General features: G+C 40.0%; 1 pseudogene across 1 annotated transcript; it reads right to left on the bottom strand.

Annotated features, from left to right (window-relative positions):
• Positions 1 to 19,708: 19,708 nt before the first annotated feature.
• On the bottom strand, positions 19,709 to 21,345 carry LOC306658518 (protein lin-52 homolog; annotated as a pseudogene). Its single transcript has one exon. The product of its transcript is annotated as a protein lin-52 homolog (transcript).
• Positions 21,346 to 21,887: the final 542 nt, after the last annotated feature.

The following is a 21,887-nucleotide window of genomic DNA, read 5'->3' as shown; positions in this document are numbered from 1 at the left end:
TGTCAGCCAGGCTGGCTCTGGGACATGCTGCCTTTAGGGGGAATTTGGTCAGCCTTGGGTGAAGATTCAGCTCCAGCGGTCATTCCTAGAGCCTCTCATCACAATTTTCAGTCTTGGACAAAATCACATCACACATCTGCCCAGAAGAAATACTCATTTTAGAAACAGGACTGTGATGCCCTCTGTCCCACAGGAGGCCACCATTCACATCTTCATATGGAGCAGAGCAGTCCCATTCTAAAACTGACATTTAGCTTTCCAGAATCTAAGTCCTATTGAAGTCCTTCCCTTAAATGAACACTGTAAATTGCCTTCAGGCTAAAATCCCAGCTTCTACTTGAACTTAAGGAAGCTTGCGCATCAGTTTTTGGGCCATGCGTGTAGCTCAGTGGTAGAGTACTTGTCTAGCATGCCTGAAGCCCAGGTTTTGATCTGTAGCACTCACTGCAAAAAGATAAAAATTAGAAAATTAAAATGTCAGTTTTCCCTGCACAGATCCATCCAACTTTCAGCCAGGTATGGTGGCACATACCTATAACCCCAAATACTTGGGAGGCTGAGGCAGAAGGATGGCAAGTGTGAGGCCAGCCTGGGCAATTTAACAGGACCCTGTCTCAAAATAAAACAAAATTTTGAAAAGGGCTGTGGGTGTAGCTCCATGGTAGAGTGCTTGCCTAGAATGTGTGAAACCCTGGGTTCAATCCTCAACATAAAAAAAAAAAAAAAAAAAAAAAATTAAACTTTCCTAAAATCTTGGGCCTCAGTCTTAGCCAAGACCTCACCTGATTTCCCAATCCCATATATACCACTGTAAATGTATCCAATTCATTTTCTGAATGCATTGCTAGGTTTTTTGGTTCAAAACCTAGAGCAACTTCAGTAAGGCAGCTCAGCTGACATTGAATTCTTCAAAAACTGAAGCTTATCACCAGGAAAACCAACACTTTGTTTATTTAATCCATTTGATTGGAATGTGTCAAAATGTCACAAAAAAAAAGCAGAACTGTCTGCTTTTTTTTCTTTTTCTTTTTCAGTTTTTCTGTCTCCTTTGTCCTTAGGCTACCAGATGGTTTGATACTGCTGCAAACATGTCTTGTCTCCAACAGACCCTCCCCATTTTTTATTCACTGCTGAGAAGAATGTGTTAACTAGAGTAAACGTATGTGCAAGTTTACAAAAAAGTCAATCTGAATAGTGATTATTAGAGGTCGGGAAGGTTCGGGGGAAGGGTGGATAAAGAAGACTGGATTTGATCAGGACTCTCTGTGTGCATATATTGAAATATTATCCTGTACCCCATTAATATATACAATTCATTCATGTTAATAATTTTTAAAATGAGTAAACAGAATCTCAAGATCTAAAGACTTCCTACAAGTAAAATTCTTGTCTTCTGTGCAAAACTTTGTGCAGGTTATTCCAGGTACCCAGAGAGTCTGATTTTGCTTCATGACTTAATTTTAGATTTTCATCATTCTGAAAGATTAAGATTTCTTCTTCCCTTTTTGATCAGTGAGATGTTGTAATAATGAAGCTTGCAAGTTCCTTTAGAATGCACTAATGGCAAACTCTCCAAGTTAGAGCTGTTGCCACGGGAACCAGGCAAAGTTTGCTTAATGTATAAACCTGGTTATTGTATTTAAAATTCCAGGAGCAGCCAGTGATTCCTGTTGGGAGAGGGGAAACTCTGCTTTTGGAGGAAAGTGGGAAAATACCCATTTCTTATGGGAAAAAGGTAATTCCTAAGATTCATCCTCAGTGGCCCAGAGGCAAAGAGGCAATTTCCCTTGTGCCTGTTTTCTTTTGTGATTCTACTGGAAGTAAAGTGGGAGAGGGAAACAGTCGCTCTCTTCCTCTTCCACCCTGATGCTAAGAGCAGGGAGGCCCAAAGAGCAGAGAAAGTCCACAACCTGATACCAGCTCTGAAAGCAGAAATTCTGGGAGAACCTCTAAGGATTGTTTGGATCCTGAATCATCAAGGCAAGGAAAGAGCTAAATATTGTTTTCCCACATAAAAGAAAATAAGTTAAGTAGCTCAGTGGTAGAGCACTTGCCTAGCTTGTATTAGCCTGGGTTCCATCCCTAGCACTTGAAGAAAGAAAAAGTTAAAAAATTAAAATATTGAGATTGAAGGAATGTACTCAATGCCACTGAATGGTAAATTTTATATGTTTTACCGTAAAATAAAAACATTGAATGAATCCTCTTTGCATGTTAATATCTTCTTCCTACCTCCCCACCATCATTCTTCACCCCCTGCCCTGCTTCTGTGGAAGAGGGAATGCATTAGGCAAAGAATCTTGGGTTTCAGAAGGTCATCTAGTTAATCATACCTATTTAACTGCTGTGGAAATTAAGACTCACAGAGGCTGGGGACAAATGTACATCCGAACTCCTAACCCAGGATGTTTTCCCACTGCATCACTCAGAGCAGGAATATTCAGGAATTTTCTCACTTAATAGTGTTACCTCAGAACTATAAAGAATGGCGTTTCCCTTGAACGCTAGCCCAAGAGATGCAATTTCACTTCTGAATTAAAAGTGATGACTTGAACTAGCATTGGTACACCCTGCTCACGGCCGCACTCTTCATATTAGCCAAATGATACAAACTGAGACTGGGGTTGTGGCTCAGTAGTAGAGCACTTGTCTAGCATGTATGAGGCACTGGGTTTGAATCTCAGCACCACATATACATAAATGAATAAAATGAAGGTCTATCAAACATCTAAATTTTTTTTAAAAAAGATACTAACTATCCAAATGTGCATCAATGGATGAGTGAATTGACAAAACAGAATATCTACCAACAGTCTAAAATTATTCAGCCTTAAGAGAAAGAAAATTCTGACATACGCTACAACATGGATGAACTTTGGGGACATTTTGCTAAGTAAAGCCAGTCATTAAAGGATGAAAATTGTATGGTTCCACTTCTAGGAGGTGGCTAGAGTAGTCAAATTCATAGAAGGAAAGTAGAATGATGGTTGCAAGGATCCAGGGGAGGGGAGAATGGGAATTTAGTGCTTACAGGGTACATAGCTTCTGTGTGGGAAGAAGAATAAGTTCCAAAGATGAATGATGGTGATGTGAGCACAACAGCGTGGACGTATGTAATGTCACCGAATGGTAAATTTTATGTGTGTGTGTGTACATATATACATATGTATATATATATATCATAATAGAAAAGGAGGAACAGATAAAGAAAGATAATCCACTAATTAATGGTGCCACCAAACAAGTCTGGTGACCTACACAGACACACACACACACACACACACACACACACACACACACACAAACCCTTGTCCTGGTAAGTCACAGTGCACATTCAATTAAGATTCAGAGAATCCCTAAATCAAAGACTGCTTAATTCAATTTAATCAAGCTTTCCTCAGTTGAATACATGGAATGCTATTAACAGCCCACATCTGTGGTGCACCCTGATAAAGAGCTTCACATTGCTTACAGCATTTCTGCTAATACCTCACTGGATACTACCTGCAGGTCTAAAGGTCCTTAACAGGCCTCAAGATTCTTGATTGACTATTGGACAATCAATGTCTCCATTTATTGAAAAACTGGGGCTCAGAAAAGTCAAGCCCTATATTAAGCCCTATATTAAGCTCCTATATTAAGGAGCTCCACAAAGCTCCTCTGCCAAGATTAGTGGTGGAGCTAAGCCACAATCCCCTTTTCCTAAACCTAGTCCTGAGGGCTGAGTTCCCTCACCTGGTGCTGTTTCCCTGCAGCCCCCCTGTAGTGCCCACACATGTGAGCAAGTTCACATAACAGCCTTTGGGTTTCTGCCACAAAAGAGGACAGAATTCAGGGATCACAAGCTTCCTAAGGGCCAGTGCTCTTGGCCTCAGTCTTCCTTTTCTCTTCCTTTATCCCAAATAGGGACTTCAGAGATGTCCTGTCACCTAGCAGTAATTCTGAATTTTCCTTATGTAAGACTCAACAGGGCTGTAAATTTAAATATTCTTGGGCTGGTTTCCTGGAGATTCGGACTGAGTATGCCTGGGGCAGAACTTAGGAATTTTTTATTTCTTTGTGGTGCTGGGGATTGAGCCCAGGGCTTTGTGCATATGAGGCAAGCACTCTGTCAATTGAGCTATATCCCCAAGCCCAGGAATTTTTTAAAAACAAACACCCTACCGAATTCTATCCTGGAGGATGTGTGTGCGCCCTTAACCTTAATGCTAAAAGTGACCTTCATAGAATAACTTCTATCTTAGCTCTCAGCTCCAGAGAGACTACAACTGAGGCTCAACAGAGTGGACATAATTGTCCAGGTTCACATAGCTTCTTTCTTTCTTTTTCTTTTCCCCCTTCGTTTTGGCCATCTTTAAGACAGAAACAAAAGCAAAATACTCATTTCTTTAAGGAAAGAGGCAGGTCTGTCATTTTTAAAATAAGAATCGATCTCTGTGCTTCACCCTTCCTGTCCCAGCAAACTCTATACCATTCTATCCCTCCCTGGCCAGTGGAGACCACTCTCCTCTGGGTTTTCCTGCCCTTGACCGGAACATTTGGGCAGGTCCAGTCACTCTGGAAAACTTCCCAGCCGTGATTGCCCTTGCTATAATCCCAGCTCTGACTGCAGTGCTGACCCCAAGTTGCTTTCTGACTTTGATGGAGACCAAATGGTTCCTGGCGTCCCCGCCCACCCCTTTCCCTCTGAGCATACGCTATCTCAGCCTCCAACTATGCTGCAAGAGGAAGCTGGCAGCCTCCGGGTCTCCCTCCCCAAGCAGCTTTCCCTCACCCTCCCTGCTGGAGAACCTGCGCCCCAGCGCAGCTCATGAGACGGATGAGCCGAGACAAGGCTGGGCACACACACAGCATTCCGGCGTCACTTGGCAGGTCCTTGTGGAGGAGCAGATGGAAAAGTCTGAGGACACTCAATTCTCCAAATTCCTTTTCTGAGAGCTCTACCCTGTCTCAGCCCCGACAAATTAGAATCTTTTCTGACTAGTCAAAACCCAGCTTCTCCCTACCCACATATACAACAAATTTTCTTTGCTTCAGGGTGCCAGGAAGCACACATCTAAGAGATCCATAAGTCACTGGCTGTATTGTGACCCTGAGAACTGTTTGCCACCTCCCTAGTGAGGCTGCTACTCCTAATCTGGAAGGTCTATGACTGTAGCATTTCTGCTAGAGGGGTCTTGCTGGACACAGGCTTGCCCCAAGGGGCTTCAATACTTCTATGGCCCTGGAATGCTCTCAGGCAAAGGAGTAGAGCTTGGGGTTGCAGACCAGGCTTCAAACCCTGGCTTTCTGATTGCATGGGGATAGCTCTGAACTCTCGGCCTGCCTGTTTCTGAATCTCTAAAATGGAGAGGATAGTATGTATTTCCTGAGATTGTCATGAGATTTAAACCAGATCCTGCGTGTGAAGTGCTCAGCACACAGCTAAGTAAATGCTCAGTGAACGACAGGGATTCAGATTTCCTTGCACTCTCAGGACACTGTCTCACCTCTTGATGGCAACAGGAAAACCACCAAGTACACTGACATGGGACCTGGACTGTGGCTATGATGGAGGTAAAACTGGAGATCTTAATTTGTGGGTCTTTACATAAAATAAATGTGATGGAAATAAGAATACTTGAAATTTGACGCCCAATTGTAATTTAATCTTTATTGCTAAATTGCTTTTCAGAAAGTTTGCCTCAATTCACACTTGCACACACAACCTACATTGTGTATGCAAAATACCTGCTTCCCTAATACTTACTATAAATAATACCTATAGCAATGTCTGTGTGTGTATGTGTAGCGCCTCCTGCACACTAGGCAAGGGCTCTACCACTTAGTTACTTCCCTAGTCCCATAGCAACATTTTAAAAGACATCCTTAGTTGGAAGCAATTATCTCATAATTGACTGGATTGGTGAATTTGTGACTAGAAGTGAGGTTGAAGTTTCTTTATGCTCATTAGATATTAGTACTTCTTCTTTTGTGATTTTCTTATTCATGTCCTTTGCTTATTTTTCAAAGTTTATTCACTTTTTAATCAATAAATTTTTAATTAGTTTACCACTAATTTATCAATTAGTAATCTTTTTATATAAAAATAGAAATCCTTTGCTGGTCATACATGACATTTTTTTTCTGCGTTTAACTTTTAACAATATAGAACTTCATGTGTTCCAAAGTTACATTTTTAGGTAATTAAAGTTTTCTTCTATGATTTCTGTTTTTGATATTATATTAGAGATGAACATCACCTCAAGATTGTATAAATATTTACTTATATTTCATTATAGTAGTTTTTTTCTTCCTATATTAGCACCTTTAGTTCATCTAGAATCATGCTGCTGATATTAACTGCAAATGCCCATGTAAATTTAAAATTTGACCCATCGAAATAAAAAATGTGGTTCTTTAGTGCACTAGCCCCATTTTAAATGCTTAAATACTCAGTAATCACTTGTGGTTAGTGGTTACCATACTGGACTCATGGGTATAGAATATTTCCACATCACAGAAGATTCCATAGGACAGTGCTGAGTTGGAATTTTGTGAATGATGGAGATGGGTAGAGAATCCAACTTTTCTTTTAATAGTTTGGGTTCATTACACCCTGGATCTGAAATATCCTCCAAAGATTCATGTGTTGACTTGGTCCTCAATGCAGCAAAGTTCAGAGTGGGACTTTGGGAAAGTGATTAAATCATGAGGATTAACCTCATCAGTGGATTAACCCATTGATCAGTACATAGATGAATGAGCTATTTAGGAGGTGATGAAAACTATTATAAGAGGTAGTTGAAGGGAGTGGGTCTTTGGGGGTGTGCCCTTGGGGACTATATCTTGTCTCCTGCCTCTTCCTCCTTGCCTCCCAGATGCCACAAATGAACAACTCTGCTCTACCACAACCGTCTCTCCTCTCACCACAGGCACACAGTGATGGAGTCAGCTGACCATGGACTGAAATCTCTGAAACAGTGAGCCAAGAGAAATCTTTCCTTCTTTAAATTGTTATTCTCAGGTACTTTGTCACAGTGACAGAAAGCTGATTAACACAAAGTTGTTCCAATACCATCTTTTGAATAATCTATCACTTTGACCCTGATTTGAGATGACACATTTATATTATAGGCCTAATAATAAACACTTGGGTCATCTTCTATACTTTCCTATTCTATATCTTTGTCTTTCTAATCTTTGCCAGGATCACACAGTTTCAACCCTGGTAATTTTACAGTATGTTTAATGTTAGTAGAACAATCTTTCTCTTTTCTCATTATTATTCTTTAAAAACATTTCTTGGCAATTCTTAAACTTCTTTAAAAATTTTTTTAAATGTTGATGGACCTTTATTTATTCGTTATTTATATGTGGTGCTGAGAATCAAACTCAGTGCCTCCTACTTGCTAGACAAGTGCTCTACCACTGAGTGACAACCCCAGCCTTTTAACATCTATTTCCAGATAAACTCTAAAGTCATTTTGTAGTTTGGTGTTGAAATTATATCCATAAAATTAGTCCACTCATGAAAGACTTTTATCTAGCACATGTTTTTCTCAACTTCTGGTACTTCCCATCAAACTGTACAGTTCAACTAAACTAGATATATGCCCTTCTATGAATGCACACTCTGCCCTTTGTCTCTGTGCATCGTGTTCTGTACAAGGAATTTGCTCCCCTGACTGGTTCACTTGGGACTTTGACTCATTCTCTGAGTTCAAAACTCCCTTTCTCTGTGAAATCTTTTTTGATGCCTCTGGACCAATGTAGGGTCCATTATAATGATTATCTTATTATTTTACATCACTTTACAAGTCTGTCTTCTCACTATGATGAAGAATTTGAGAACAAGGATTGTATCTTTCCAATTTTGAATTCCTATTACCTACCAGTAGTACTTGGGCTCAAGGTGGTCACTCAACCAAAATGTAGTTAATAAAAGGGCATCCATAACTCAAGAACTCCTGGAAAGTTGGCTGTGACATGCATTGGAAGGCCTTAAACCCAGACATCGGTGGGTGTGGAGCTGGCTAGGGCTAGGAAAGAGCTATATTGTGTTCATTTAATCTACCAATGATATGCCAAGTGACAGTCAGAAGTGATAGAGTCAAGAACTAGTTAAAAGCCATTAGAAGAGTTCAAGGCAAACAATAGAGGCTTGAATAAGGGTGATGGCAAGGGCTGAGAAAGGAGGGAACATTGTTGAGGAATGGCACAGGATTAGAATTGTCTGGAGACTGCAGGCAGACAGAGTAAAAAATGTGACCAGAAATCTAACAGGATCTTTCTGCAATTTGTTCTCACGGACTTTTCAGTGCCTATCATGTTTTGTGTCATTCACAAATATTAGAATAAAATTTTTACTATAAAATCTAAATGAGTAATTACAATATCACCAATGACTGTTCTAGAACAAGCTGAGTTACCTTAGTCAAGTCACTTAACCTCCTTGTAACTTTTTCCTCATCTGCAAAATTGGAAGCATAATGGTACCTTCCTTAGAGGGCTGTGGGGATTCAGTGACTCAATATTTGGGGCATGCTTAGAGGAAAGCCTTGCTCAATAATTTAAGCTGTTTTAAAGATTATTTTTCATATATTTCCATTCAGAGAAACATCCATTTATCTTGCCCCTAAGGTAGCTCCTTACCTGTGACAAAAAGAGGCTATACATCTGGTGACTCATGGAGCTTTATATAGGGCAACCTGTCAAGGGCTTTTTGAAGGCAAAGTATAATTCATGAACATATGCAGGTAGTTGGGAAAGAGACTGTCTTTCCTTCACCAAATCAGTTTAGTTCAAGAATATACCTCATTCTGATTAGTGGTGTAACTGGTAAAAAATTGGTCACAAATATCTCCTTTGAGAGGCAACGTGGATGAACTTAAGGAAGGATGGAACTCTTGGTATATGTAGGATGTGATTGGGGAGAGTGGGCCCAAATAGATGGAAGAGGAGAAAGAGGTCACCTCAGGGAGGCCCACTTATGTCCCAGGAGCGTGGCAGGATGCCATTTGCCCACAATGCACTAGGGTGGGTGAGCTTTGTGCTTCTGTCATCCACAGGGAGGATATGAGTTGGACAGGGAGAAATTGGAAGTTGAGACTGTTTTGCTTTTCTTGCACCCAGAGAATGATTTAGGAGGAAAGGTGAAGCCCCTTTTAGTTAGCCAGAAACTACTATTGCCAGCAGATTTTAACCACAAGAGTCCAGGTGAAAGGCATGTCATCCTGATTAGAAATTGCTTTATAGAATCCTCAGAGTCTATGGGCCCCCAGTACAGATATTGACTTAACTTCATCCATTCCTGTCCTTTTTTATTTTTAATTTTTGTTTTTTTGAGCCAGGGTCTGTTCTGTTGCTCAGACTGGCCTCGAACTCCTGGTCTCAAGCAATCCTCCTGGCTCAGCCTCCAAGTAGCTACAGGCATGTGCCCATCACACCCAGATCCTTATCATTAATCCTGCTGTCTTTTCCCACAAAGAGAGATGTGCCAATGTGTTTGTTATAGATTTATCATCTTGTGAGAAGAAAGTGAAATATTCCAGGGAGCCTGTTATAGATTGTACCATCTTTTCCTAATGTGTTTATTATTCCACAGTGTTTATTATTGATTCTATCCTCTCACCTAGAACATGGATGAGGGGTGCCACCATCCATACCAAAGCTTCTTGAGGTCCTCCTTGGGAATGGAAGTTAAAGAGATAATGCCCAATGCTGAGTCTGTTGAACTATTCTGGATCTCTCTCTCTCTCTCTCTCTCTCTCTCTCTCTCTCTCTCTCTCTCTCTCTCTCTCTCTCTCCATCCATTCAGTCCTAGCCTTCAACTTGCCTGTCTCTGTCCTCCAGGATAGACTCTGACTTTAGGGTCTTTGGTTAGCCTTGCCATGTTCATGAGGGGTCACACTAACAGTTAATGCCTTTGTGCTGAAACAAGGTCTCCACTGTGCCTCTCTGGGTGAAAACAAAATCCCTAGACACAGAGCTGACTTCCAGAAAAGGCTCCTGTGCTAAGTCAGCCAACAGACTCCAGAGTTAATCGAATCCAGATGTGAGTTCTTTCACTTAAATATATTACAGGTCACACATTTATTTTTTGAAAGCACCTATAACAACAATTAAAGTCATAAAATGTGTTTTCCCTAGATATTTTCTACTAGTCAACCAAGCAATGGAGTCTGATAAGTTGGGGCAAACCTATGCCAAAATCAACATATTTGCTTTGTTAGAAATCTGCAGAATGTGTCTGTCTGCGGAGGTGTGCTCCGGTCAGGCCAGGGACAGCTGCCAACATACAAACAGTTTCCTAAAATATCTTGTACATGTAGGAATGATAAGCAGACTCCATAGATTTGTGGCTGAGAGGTGGAGAGAGAAAGGCCTGGGGGAGAGAAATAGAATGAGTGGCATTAAGCATAATTTGTGTAATTTGGCAGATACTTCCTGTGTTTAAAAAAATAATGGCGTCTACAAAGAATTCAGCAACTGCCCACAACTTTCTCCATACCAGTATCATTGCGGCATGATTCCTAGAGGAAGAACCACCAACAAATTCACAGGTCGTTCTTTCTTCTAGAGTCTCTTACCAGAACGAATGATTTCTGGGAGAAGTTGTCAGGACTGGCCCTCTGCCCTTGAGCAGACCTCTCATCCAGTTGCTGATTGCCTATTCCTACTGGCCTTGACTCCACAGAAACTGGTCTGGCCTCTGATGTTCAATGCCAGCAAGCAGGGGACTCCCTGTCCCCATGATTGCCTTCCGGCTTTGGGGCTTGTTCCTTTACTTTCTGGCACCTAGTTCCATTGCAACAAATTTCCTATTTTCCAACATTAGGCTCCGAATGCTCGCTGGTTGTAGTCTTTCTCTCTCACTTTTTTTTTTTTTTTTTTTTGTGTTTTGCTCTCATATTCACTGTGGGAACTCTTCTCAACGCTGATTGTCTTTGACATTCAGTTTCCATTCTTCCTGTCACCCATTTCCAAATGTCTCTCTGCACTCTCAGTCCTGTGTCCCACTGGGATTAACACCTGCCTCTCTCCCATACATACATTCTAGATAACTTGAATGGTGTGCGTTTGAACCTTGCCAAAGGATAATGATGAATTTAGTGAAGGTTTTACACTTTGGGTCCTTTCTTTTTAAAAATTGGTTTAGGTCTGGCACAGTGACCCACACCTATAATCCCAGCAACTTGAGAGGCTGAGGCCGGAGGCTTGTAAATTTGAGGCTGGCCTCAGCAATGTAGGGAGATCCAGTCTCAAAAAAAAAAAAAAACAAAAAAAAAACAAAAAAAAAAAACAGAACTGGGGTAGATCAGTGGTAAAGCAACATTGGGTTCAATCTGTAGTACCCCCTAAATTAATTTAAAAGTTAATACTTTCAAAAGGCTCCCCCCCACACACAATATAAGAAGTTACATAGTAGTAAGAAACTATGAATCTACATATTAAAAGATGAATAAATTGAAAATTTAATAAAGAATAAGACATTTACATAGTCTCAAAGTACTTCTCTACAAAGTATTTGTTGGTTACAAAGGGAAAAAGAGTAACTTTACAGTGCAGAATCCTGGCAGACATCACATTAATGAAGTGATTAATGGTAATGTCATCAGTAATGGGTTGTCCCAAAATTGTATGCTGCCTGATAGACCAAATAAGAACAGCATATATTACTCTACATGATTCCTGCCAAAGATTCATAACCCGAGTCTACCATGAGGAAAATCAGACAAACTCAAATTGAAAGGCATTAAGATCACTGGACTATACTCTTCATGGTCACGAAGGCTGAGAAAAGACTTTCTCAGACTAAAGGAGTCTAAAGACAACATGTGATTATGAATTGGATCCTTTGTTAGAAAAGACATTATTGAGACACTTTGTGAAATTTGACTAGTGGAAATGTTTCCGTATTAATTTTCAGGTCTTATTGATTATATCTGGTTATGTCAGAGAATGTCCTTGCAGGAATTACACTCTCAAGTATTCAGAGGTTACAGGGGCATCATATCAACATCTACTTTCAAAAGATTCAGAAGAAAAAGATATTTGTGCCATATTTGCAACTTTTGTATAAATTGGAGATTGTTTCAGAATGAAAACATTGTTTTAGGTTATCTAATCCCTGATCCCCATCTGCCTTGGCCTTCCCCTGATAACAGGTAATCAGGTGTATTCTTTAGAGATATTTTTCTTAATGTATATATGCTAATGAATAAGCCAATGCCTACAACTTAAGAGGTGCCTTTAGCCAGGTGTGATGGTGCACCTCTCTCTCTTATCCCAGTGACTTGGGAGGCTGAAGCAGGAGGATTGTGAGTTCAAAGCCAGCTTCAGCAACTTAGCCAGGCACTAAGCAACTCAGTGAGATCTGAAAAAATACAAAAAAGACTGGGGATGTGGGTAAGTGGTTAAGCACCCTGGGTTCAATCCCCAGTACCCAGCCACCCTATAAAAGAGAGGTGCCCTTTGTTTTTTATTTATTTATTTTTGTGGTGCTGGGAATGGAACCCAGGACCTTGTATGGTAGGCAAGCAGTCTACCACTGAGCTGCATTCCTATCCTAAGAGGCATTCTTTAATACAGAGGTCCCTGAATCACAATCTGCAAGAGGATCTTGAAATTTGTCAGGACTCAAGGTACAAAATACAACAAACCTAGCTGTGGATACCTTGTCCCTCATCCCCATGGCTCTCAGGGATTCCTAGCCTGGGTGTGTGGAAGCATTCAGCCCACAGCTGACTTTATCTAGGTCAGCAATTTACACTCTTAATTCAGTTTTTTTCTCTATTCTGTCATCAAGTCACACAACTTTGTAGACAAAAAAGGGATTCTACCATATAGCATGGTGACTATAGTTATTAACAATGTATTACATATCATGTACCTGAAAATTGCTAAGAGTAGAGTTTAATAGGTATAGGGATGCAGTTAGATAGGAGGAATTACTTCTAATGTACTATATAGCACAGTAGGATAACTATGGTGTATAACAATTAATTGAATGTTTCAAAATAGTTAGTAGATGGGCTTAGTAGTGGAGCATTTGCCCATCACACAGAATCCCTGGGTTTAACGCCAGCACTGCAAAACAAACAAAAACCAAAAGACACCCAAACCTCAAAAGCCCCAAAAAGTCAGTAGAAAGGGTTTTGAATGTTTCCAGTACAAAGAAATGTGATGGATATGCCAAGTACCCTGATATGATCATTACCCATGATTGATATATATATATATATATATATATATATGTATCCAACTGTACCCCAGAAATATGTATAATTACCATGTGTCAATTAAAAATAAAAATATATTTTCAAAAAGGCAATTAAATGTTCTTCCACATGTTCTTACCATCATCTCCAAATGTATGCATATATCAAAGTATCATGTCCTATACCATAAAGGTAAAAATTTCTCTTGTCAATTATCCCACAAGAAAGCTGGAAAATATTTTTTTGAAAAACAAATAAATGAAAGAGATTCCTATTCAAATAGTTCATCTACCAAAGGTCTCCAACCCATGAAAAAAAAAATCTAATCTGCAAGATCCACAACTGGGGACAAGTAGATTGTTTCTGAAGGCGATACTTCAAACTTTTCAATTTTCTTGGACTTTATTTGGTTAACATCAAGTAACTTCCACAAATACAATCGCTAATAATTTTGTTTCTGTTCTAGATTAGGATACAGATAAGGAGGCAAATAGTGACTAAGAGAGAAGCAAATGAAGAGAAAATTTCATGACAGCTTAGGTGTCAGTGGTCCTGCTGGGGCTCCTAACTGTGCTGGTCTCCAGTAAGCAGTTTATGCTCTGACCTGGGAAGTGATGATAGGGATGCTTCCCCTTCAGGATTCAGTTGCAGATGCCTTTCCACAGCCTCTTATGCTATGGTAGAGCTTGACTGATTGCATGATTTAATCTCACTCATTATGATTCTCCATGTAGTGTGCATTCAAGAGGTAAATTCTTCCCAGGAAGAAATTCTGAGTGTACAAATTCTTTATTGTTGAGGACCTGCTCCTAGGACAGGCTCTTGGTATAGATACTTTGGGTTTAAAATTTTCTCCCAGGGACGTCCTGTTATTTATTTTTTCCAGTCCTTAGTTCCTCCCTATAACTCTGACCACGTCCATGGTTTATCCCACTGGTCAGACATTGGATGACCCGCCCATCTGTTCACTCTGCTGTCATTTGCTGACTTGGAATGAAATTGGTCTTTCAAGGACCTCACTTCTTAGGGAAGCAGTGCCTCTTTTGTTTAATCATTCATTCAACAAATATATTCAGAAGATTCCCTGCATGCCTGGCACTGGCTACATACTGAGGATGTGATAGAGGCAATATGAGGGCACCCTTATGCATCTCATGGATCCTGTTAAAAGTCACAGGAGACAAAGATCACATTACACGTTTAAATATAGTCATGTGCCACATAAGGACATTTGGGTCAATAACAGACACCATAGATGACTCTGATCCCATGAGATTATAATGGAACTGAAAAATGCCCATCACCTGGTGACACTGTAGCACAGTAATGTCACATAGCAATGCTTTACTCACGTGTTTATTGTGATGCTGGTATAAACCTATTGTGCTGCTGGTCTTATAAAAGTAGAGCACAAACAATTATGTACATAATACTTGCTAATGATAAAATGACTTTGTTACTAGTTTATGTATTTACTACACTATACCTTTTATTGTTCTTTTAGAGTGTATTCTTTCTTCTTGAAAAAAAAAAAATTTACTGTGAATGGTATGCCAGGTGATGCTGGGGCAGCCTCCTCCGTCTTGTGTTCCGTGTCTCTCGATCACATTAGGAGGCCATGTGTGTGACCGAACTAGACAGTTTGGTTTGCGTGAATACTTAGTGATGTTCAAACAATGACAAAATCGCCCAGCGGTGGATTTCTCAGGATGTATCCGATCATTAGTGACATGTGACTATGTAATTACAATGGTAGTAAGCGCTATGAAGTAGATGTCCTGAGGGCCATGACAAAGTCTATCATTTCAGAGATTCCTGACTTAACTTGAAGAGAGAAATATGACCAGAGAGGAGGGGTGGAAGTTGTGCTGGAGAACAGGAGGTTTTAAGAGACGGAGAGAAACATACAAAGGCAGGGAAAATCCTGGATGCTTTCCTTGAACAAAAGCACCCAGACTAAAGCACAAAGTGAGCAGAACAGTGGAGCAGATGAGGCTGAAGGGATAAGACAGGTTCCAGATCGTGTGGAGCTCATGGGCCATATGAAGGTCAAGGTCTTCATTTTGGAGGGGTGGGTGCCACTGAAAGACTTTTAACAGGAAAAATAACCTGATCCAATTTATGTTTTGAAGAGATCATAAGAGATAAATAACCCAATTTAAAAATGGGCAGATTTGTATAGACACTTAACTGAAGACATGTGGAAGGAAAATAACCACATGAAAAGATGTACAATATCATCAGAAGTTAGGAAAATACAAAAATTCAAAAAATAAAAAAACTACAACAATGAAATATTCCACTAGGGTGGTTATAATCAAGACTGACAATATTGAGTGCTGATGAGGATGCAAAGAAACAGAAACCCTCAGTCATTGCTAGTGGGAATTTAAATGATGCAACCACTTTGGAAAACAGTTTGGCCTCTCCTTATAGCCGCACACTGCCTTATGACATTTTAGTCATTGACAGCAGTCCTATAAGGTCATATTACCTAGTGACATCATATATATCTTGGTTTAAGTACATTTTGTGTTGTCCACACAATGACAAAATCACCTACTGATGCATTTCCCAGCATGTATCCCTGTTATTTAGCGACATGAGACTATATTTTAAGAGCCTTATGCACGACCTAGCAATTCCACCCCTGGAAATGTACTTCAAAGAAATTAAAGTTTATGTTTGTACAAAAAACTTGCAGGGAATGTTCACAGTAATACTTTCCATCATATTCCCAAACTGGTAGGAACCTGAATGTTCAACAACTGATGAATAGGTTGAGCGCAATGAGTGGTAGATTCATAGGACGGAATACTATTGAGTAATAGTATGAATAGAATATTAGATTAGTTATGAGGCACTGACATATTCCTCAACATGGGTGAACCACAAAAACATTATGCTAAGTGAAAGAAGTCAGATGTGAAAAACTACATATTGCATGATTATATTTATATGAAATTTCTAGAAAAGAAAACCACATAGACGGAAAGCAGATCAGTGGTTGTCTGGGGGCATGACGCAGAAGCAAGGATTGATTACAAATGGACACAAAGAAAATCTTTGAAAGATGAAAATATCCTAAGACTGGACTCTGGTGATGGTTGCACAACTGTATACGTTTACTAAAACCTATCTAACTCGATCCTTAAAATGGGTGAATCCTATGATGGGTAAATTATGCCTTCATAAAGTTGTTTGAAGAGAATAAAAGCTCAGGGCTAGGGATGTGCTTGGTAGAGCGCTTGCCTAGCATGTGTGCAGCCCTGGGTTTGACCCCCAACACAGCAAACAAAATAGAACAAAAGAACAAAAGGTCAGGTCATTCTGTGTGGAAAATAATTTAGGGGGTTAAGAGCAAGGTCAAAAATAGAAGACCATCCAGAAATGTTGGAGTCCTCTGCTTCTGCTTGGTCCTTTGAATTCTAATATCTAGAAATCAAATCCTACTTAAAAAAAATAAACACAAAACCACATCTTCACACTTGAAACCAGAGAGAAGTGCCCATTTTTACACACTGGCCTGGCAGGCACAGACTGACAGGAGGAAACCACAACAGTGGCTAATGCTTTCGGGTTGGGTTAGCTTCACAGTTTCTCTAAGAACCATGGGTGGGTATCTGCTTTATTTATGTTGTTGTTAGTTGAACAAATAAAGGGTCAATTCTGATAAATTTTGTTTTATAACTGTAAATGAAAATATCTATTTCTAGAGGCAGAAAATTTTTCCCAACTCTTAAATGACTGTCCTCTCTGTCATTTCCTGAAAGTTTCAAAACTCATAAGATCCCTTCTCTTCTCTTTTTTGCAGTGCTGGGGATTGAACCCTAGGCCTTGTGCTTGCAAGGCAAGCACTTTACCAACTGAGCTACATCCCCAGCCCAATTGTGTCTCCATCCCTTTCACACTTGTATTTCTTATCCCTCCAAGGCATGTCTTAAGGACCCACTGATGGAGTTTTAGAATATTTCCATTTCTATCTTCCCTCTTGTTCTTTCTCTTCTTCTTCATTCATCTTTCCAATGTCTTTCTCTCTATTTTTGGTATAATGTTTTTTTTTCTCCTGGCTTCCATTATGACTGGTCTGTCCTTCACAAGTGTGGGCCCTGGGCCAAAAATACAAATGGAGCTTGCACTGCTCTATTTCTAAATATTTAGAAGTTGTTAACCATAACATCAAACTGTTAAATAAAATATGTTCTTATCTCCTGCTTTGGCATTTAACTTCATAATCACTTGGGAGGCCAGGTTTGAATTTAGAATTCTCATACTTCTTTGAATCATGGCTAGTCTATGAAAACACAGAGACCCGACCTCAGACCAGCCTTCTTTTCTGATCTCCCACTCCATCCTATAGTATAAGGGGCCTCAGGCGCACAGCACAGAACATCCTAGCCAACATGTCTCACCTCCACCGCATTTACTTCCTACCCCCACAAAGAGCCTCACCTTGGACATCCTGAGGTATAGGGTCTGTACTACTCTGGTGCAAGATCCACCCTGGAGGGGAGGGAACAAGCTGGTGGAGGCTCTGGAAATAGGCTTGGGCCATTCAGGCAGGAAATCTGGAAGACCAAATGTCGGAAGATGTGGTCTAAAATGAGGAACACTGGACACACACAAGCCACCTTGGCACAGAGGACTCCTTTATCCTTTGGGAATAGCAGGAGAAGCAGGGCCGGTGGAGGGGAGGGGCCGTTGCCCAGGTCCAAGGGCAGTACCGATTGTCTTGATAAATTGCATTACTAGATTTCCTGATATTCATTCATCCTTGTGATTTTGGAATAAACCCTGCTTAGTCATGGTTTTTTTATATACTGCTGGATTCCATTTGCTAATGTTCTACATAGGAATTTTCCATCCATATTCATAAGTGAAATTGATCTCTACTCTTTTTTACTGCAATAACATTGTAAGGTTTCAATATCAGGGTTATGCTAGTTTTGTAAATTGAATTGGGAAGCTTTCCATCATTTTCTGTTCTGTAATAGTTATTTTGTTCCTTTTAATATGTGAGGCCTTTATAAAAACATTCTCATAAAAAATCCAAACCATACAGAAAAAGCAAAAATTTCCCTTGATTTTCTCCTTCATATTCTAATCCCCTGCCTAGAAACCATCACTATTATCCATCTGTTGTATATTCTTCCAGAACATTGCACTTCCATAGATACATACATACATACATACATATACATGTGTATAATTTGTTCCTTTTTTTACATAAGTGGGATTATGCTCTACAGACTGAACTGCAGATTTTTGTGTTTTGCATGTTTTTTAAAATTTAAATTTATGTCTTGGAGAATACACCATGGCAGTGCATATGGAGCTATCTCATCTTTCTGAAATGCTGCATGATATTCCACAGAATGGATACTTTTTATTTAGAACTATTTCCCACATGAGGGATATTTACCTAAGTCCCAATTGTTCTTTTATATCATGCTATATTGAATATTTTCCTACAGCAGTTATTTCTGCCTGTGATTTTATCCTATTTGGTCATTTGTTTGTTAGATTGTTCATTTGTTTATTGTCCCCCAGAACTTCAACTTCTTCAAAGTAAAATCTTCAAATCAAAATACTGTCTGTCTTATAGTAGGCACTCAATAAATATATACTGAAAAAATGGAGGACTGAAAGATCATCATTGTAAATGTTCCTTGACCAAACATGCTACCATTTCTTCAGACTACATACCAGAAATGGAAGTGCTGAGCCAAAGAGCGTAGGCATTTAAATTTAAATAGATATGACTTGACCTGCAATCTGACCAATTTATACTTGCCTAAGTGGCATACAAGAGAATCTACTTCCTCACTCTCTTACTAACATATGCTGTTAAAAAACTTTATCCAATTTATGAGTGAAAAATGTATCTTATTGCTGTTTTTTTTTTTCACCCTCCTATAAAAGGGACATATTTATTATGAAGACACAGAAAACATCATATACAAAGTACAATCCTCTAACATTTTGAAATATACACGTATACACTGTACATAAATTTATATTATCAATATAAAAATACATCATTAACATTTCTAAGGATGACAAATACAAAACCAATAAATATCACAATTCTAAAACATCTACTTACATTAAGTACTGGTGAATAAGATGACAGTAAAAGGAGGAGGCCAAAGCAGATCAGAAAACCAACTACCTGGCTTCCGGTTACAGACTTGAGTTGGTTTGGGGGAGGTATCCCAGTATTCTCCACATACTTCTCAATTTCCCCAAACACGTAAAAGTGCCTGACATTATCAACTCTCGAAAACAGAGCAAAGAAAAAATTTGACGTTAATGGTACTATTTTTTGATCACACACATGCGCATAAGCTTGTCAATCGCATTTAGGGAGATCAAGAAACATCAGTCATAAGCTTAACTTAAAATCAAAGCCTCCACAACTGACCTCCTGGGTAGCAACCAACCAGAAGAATGCTCTCCTTTTCCCTCTTGCCCTTTGTGTCTCATGCTCAATTATTACCCCCCCCCCCCACCGCCCCAAAGTAAGACTACCTGGATGGTCAAGTGACACAAACAAGAGTAAAAATTAATGTTAATTCTAGCATGGGAAATCAGCACGAATGTCATCAAATGGCTAAAGACCAGCCATTAAATTGAAGAGTGCTGTGCGCTAGCAGACATTCAAGACCACAAACTTGACTACAAGTCTGTGTCCAAACTCCCTCCGATTATTACCACAGGAATATTCTTTCCATGAAATTCAGGAAACCCTGTGTACTTTTCAAAACATCAGAAGATGTGCAATTGATTTTACACTGGGGTTTTTATAAATAATTGGCTAAGAACATCATGAAAAACTGTATTTAACTGAGGAAATTCTCCTCATCTTTCGTGTGTGTGTATGTGTGTGCGTGTGTGTGTATATTTCTGTGAAGTATCTGATATGTGCCATGAGGGCCTGAGGTGGACAAAACATTGTCACCATCCCATAGCACACTAGATTGATTAGGATTCTAGTTTTCAATCAAATGGAAACTCCCATAAATCATGCCCTTTTCTTATCTATCAGGCCATACTGACTCCTTCACTTAGATCTGTAACTGATTAACCAGAGCTCAAAAGTTCTGTTGGTCATCTTCATATTTGTCTTGAGGTCTGCAACCCAATGCGACCTAGCATGGAACCTTTCACTTCTCAAGCTGATTCCAGGAGGGACGCCCTACTCAGGGATCCCCTTGCCTGGAGTCAGGCCTGGGAGGTGGGGAATGAACAGTGTTGAGGGTAGAACTATAATGAGAGGTATAGAATTTAAAAGCCAATATAAATTTCAAGAAGATTCTGGTTTTTCCAGGTGAAACATCTTGGAACCTATTTTATATTGGAGAGTTCACAGGTCAGACTGCATGGTCTGATCCAGAACCTAGTTGGTCTCTAATCTCCTCACATCATAAATACTTCCTAAAAGATCCAGTTCAACTCAAAAGAACCATCCAATCAATGTGTCACAAGTGACTTCGCCATCATGGAATCAAATCGACTAGAAGATCCTGGGGCTCCTGAATCACTTCCAGAAATGAAAAAGCATGACTTTGACCTTTAAGGACGATAGGACCTCTGGTGTTACCAATATCCAAGTTTAAGAAGCTGACGGAGTAACTGTGATGATCCTTGGGTAGAGCAGATTCTTCTCTGGTCACTGAATCTCCTCAGAGACACAGAGCGCCAGGAGCAGGGCAGAGGGGCAGTCCTGAGGTACAGCCTCTGGCCTCTCCTGAGGAAAAGCTGCACTGGGAAGAGTCCCCAGGACACCTGTCCACGAGCTGCTGCTACTTCTTGGGTTTCTCTAGGATGTTGAGGAATTTTCCCCTTGTCATCTCTCTGGACTCATCCAGCCCCAGTTGATAGGCCAGGTTCTGTAGGCCTCGTACCTTCTCCATCAAATTAGCTGTGGTGAGGCTCCCCAGTTCTTTCAACATGTCAATGTCGTCACGTTCTATTTCAGCCATCCATTTGGGTGGAGAGCTAGTAATAGGACTTTTGAAGGAAGCTGCAAATTCAGCAACACCTGGTAATTGTTCTGGCCAAAGATCTGGTGAGGCACGGTCAAGTTTTTCAAAACTTAGCAAAGATGCTTCCAAATCGTCTGTGGGAGACGCCATCTTCCAACCCATGTCCCTTATTGCTGTTTAACTTGCACCTTTTCCAAGTTATTTATTTGTTTGTTTGTTTATTTAATTTTTGATACCAGGGATTCTTCACCACTGAGCCACATCACCAGCTCTTTTTATTTTTTATTTTGAAACAAGGTCTTGCTAAATTGCTTAGGGCCTCACTAAGTTACTGAGTATGGCCTCAAATTTGCAATCCTTCTGCCTCAGCCTCCAGAGTCGCTGGGATTACAGGTTTGTACCACCTGCCCAGCTAGCTTGTACTTCTTTGATTATCACTTCTGTGGGTCATTGTCTTAGTCTGTTTTGTCTCTGTTAAAAGAGAATATCTGAGACTTGGTAATTTATAAAGAACAGACGTGTCGTCCTCATGGTTTTGGAGGCTGGGAAAGTTCAAGATCAAAGTGCCAGCAGGTTTGGATGTCTGTTGAATTTCCAGCCTCTGCTTCCAAGATAGCACTCTACGTCTTCTGGAGGGGAGGGACCTCCTGTACTCACATTGTATGAGGGACAGAAGGGGGGAAATTGGCTCGATCCT

This window comes from Sciurus vulgaris, assembly GCF_902686455.1.
Source record: "Sciurus vulgaris genome assembly, chromosome: 3".
Lineage (NCBI taxonomy): Eukaryota > Metazoa > Chordata > Mammalia > Rodentia > Sciuridae > Sciurus > Sciurus vulgaris.
This window is presented reverse-complemented; position numbering and strand designations above follow the sequence as displayed.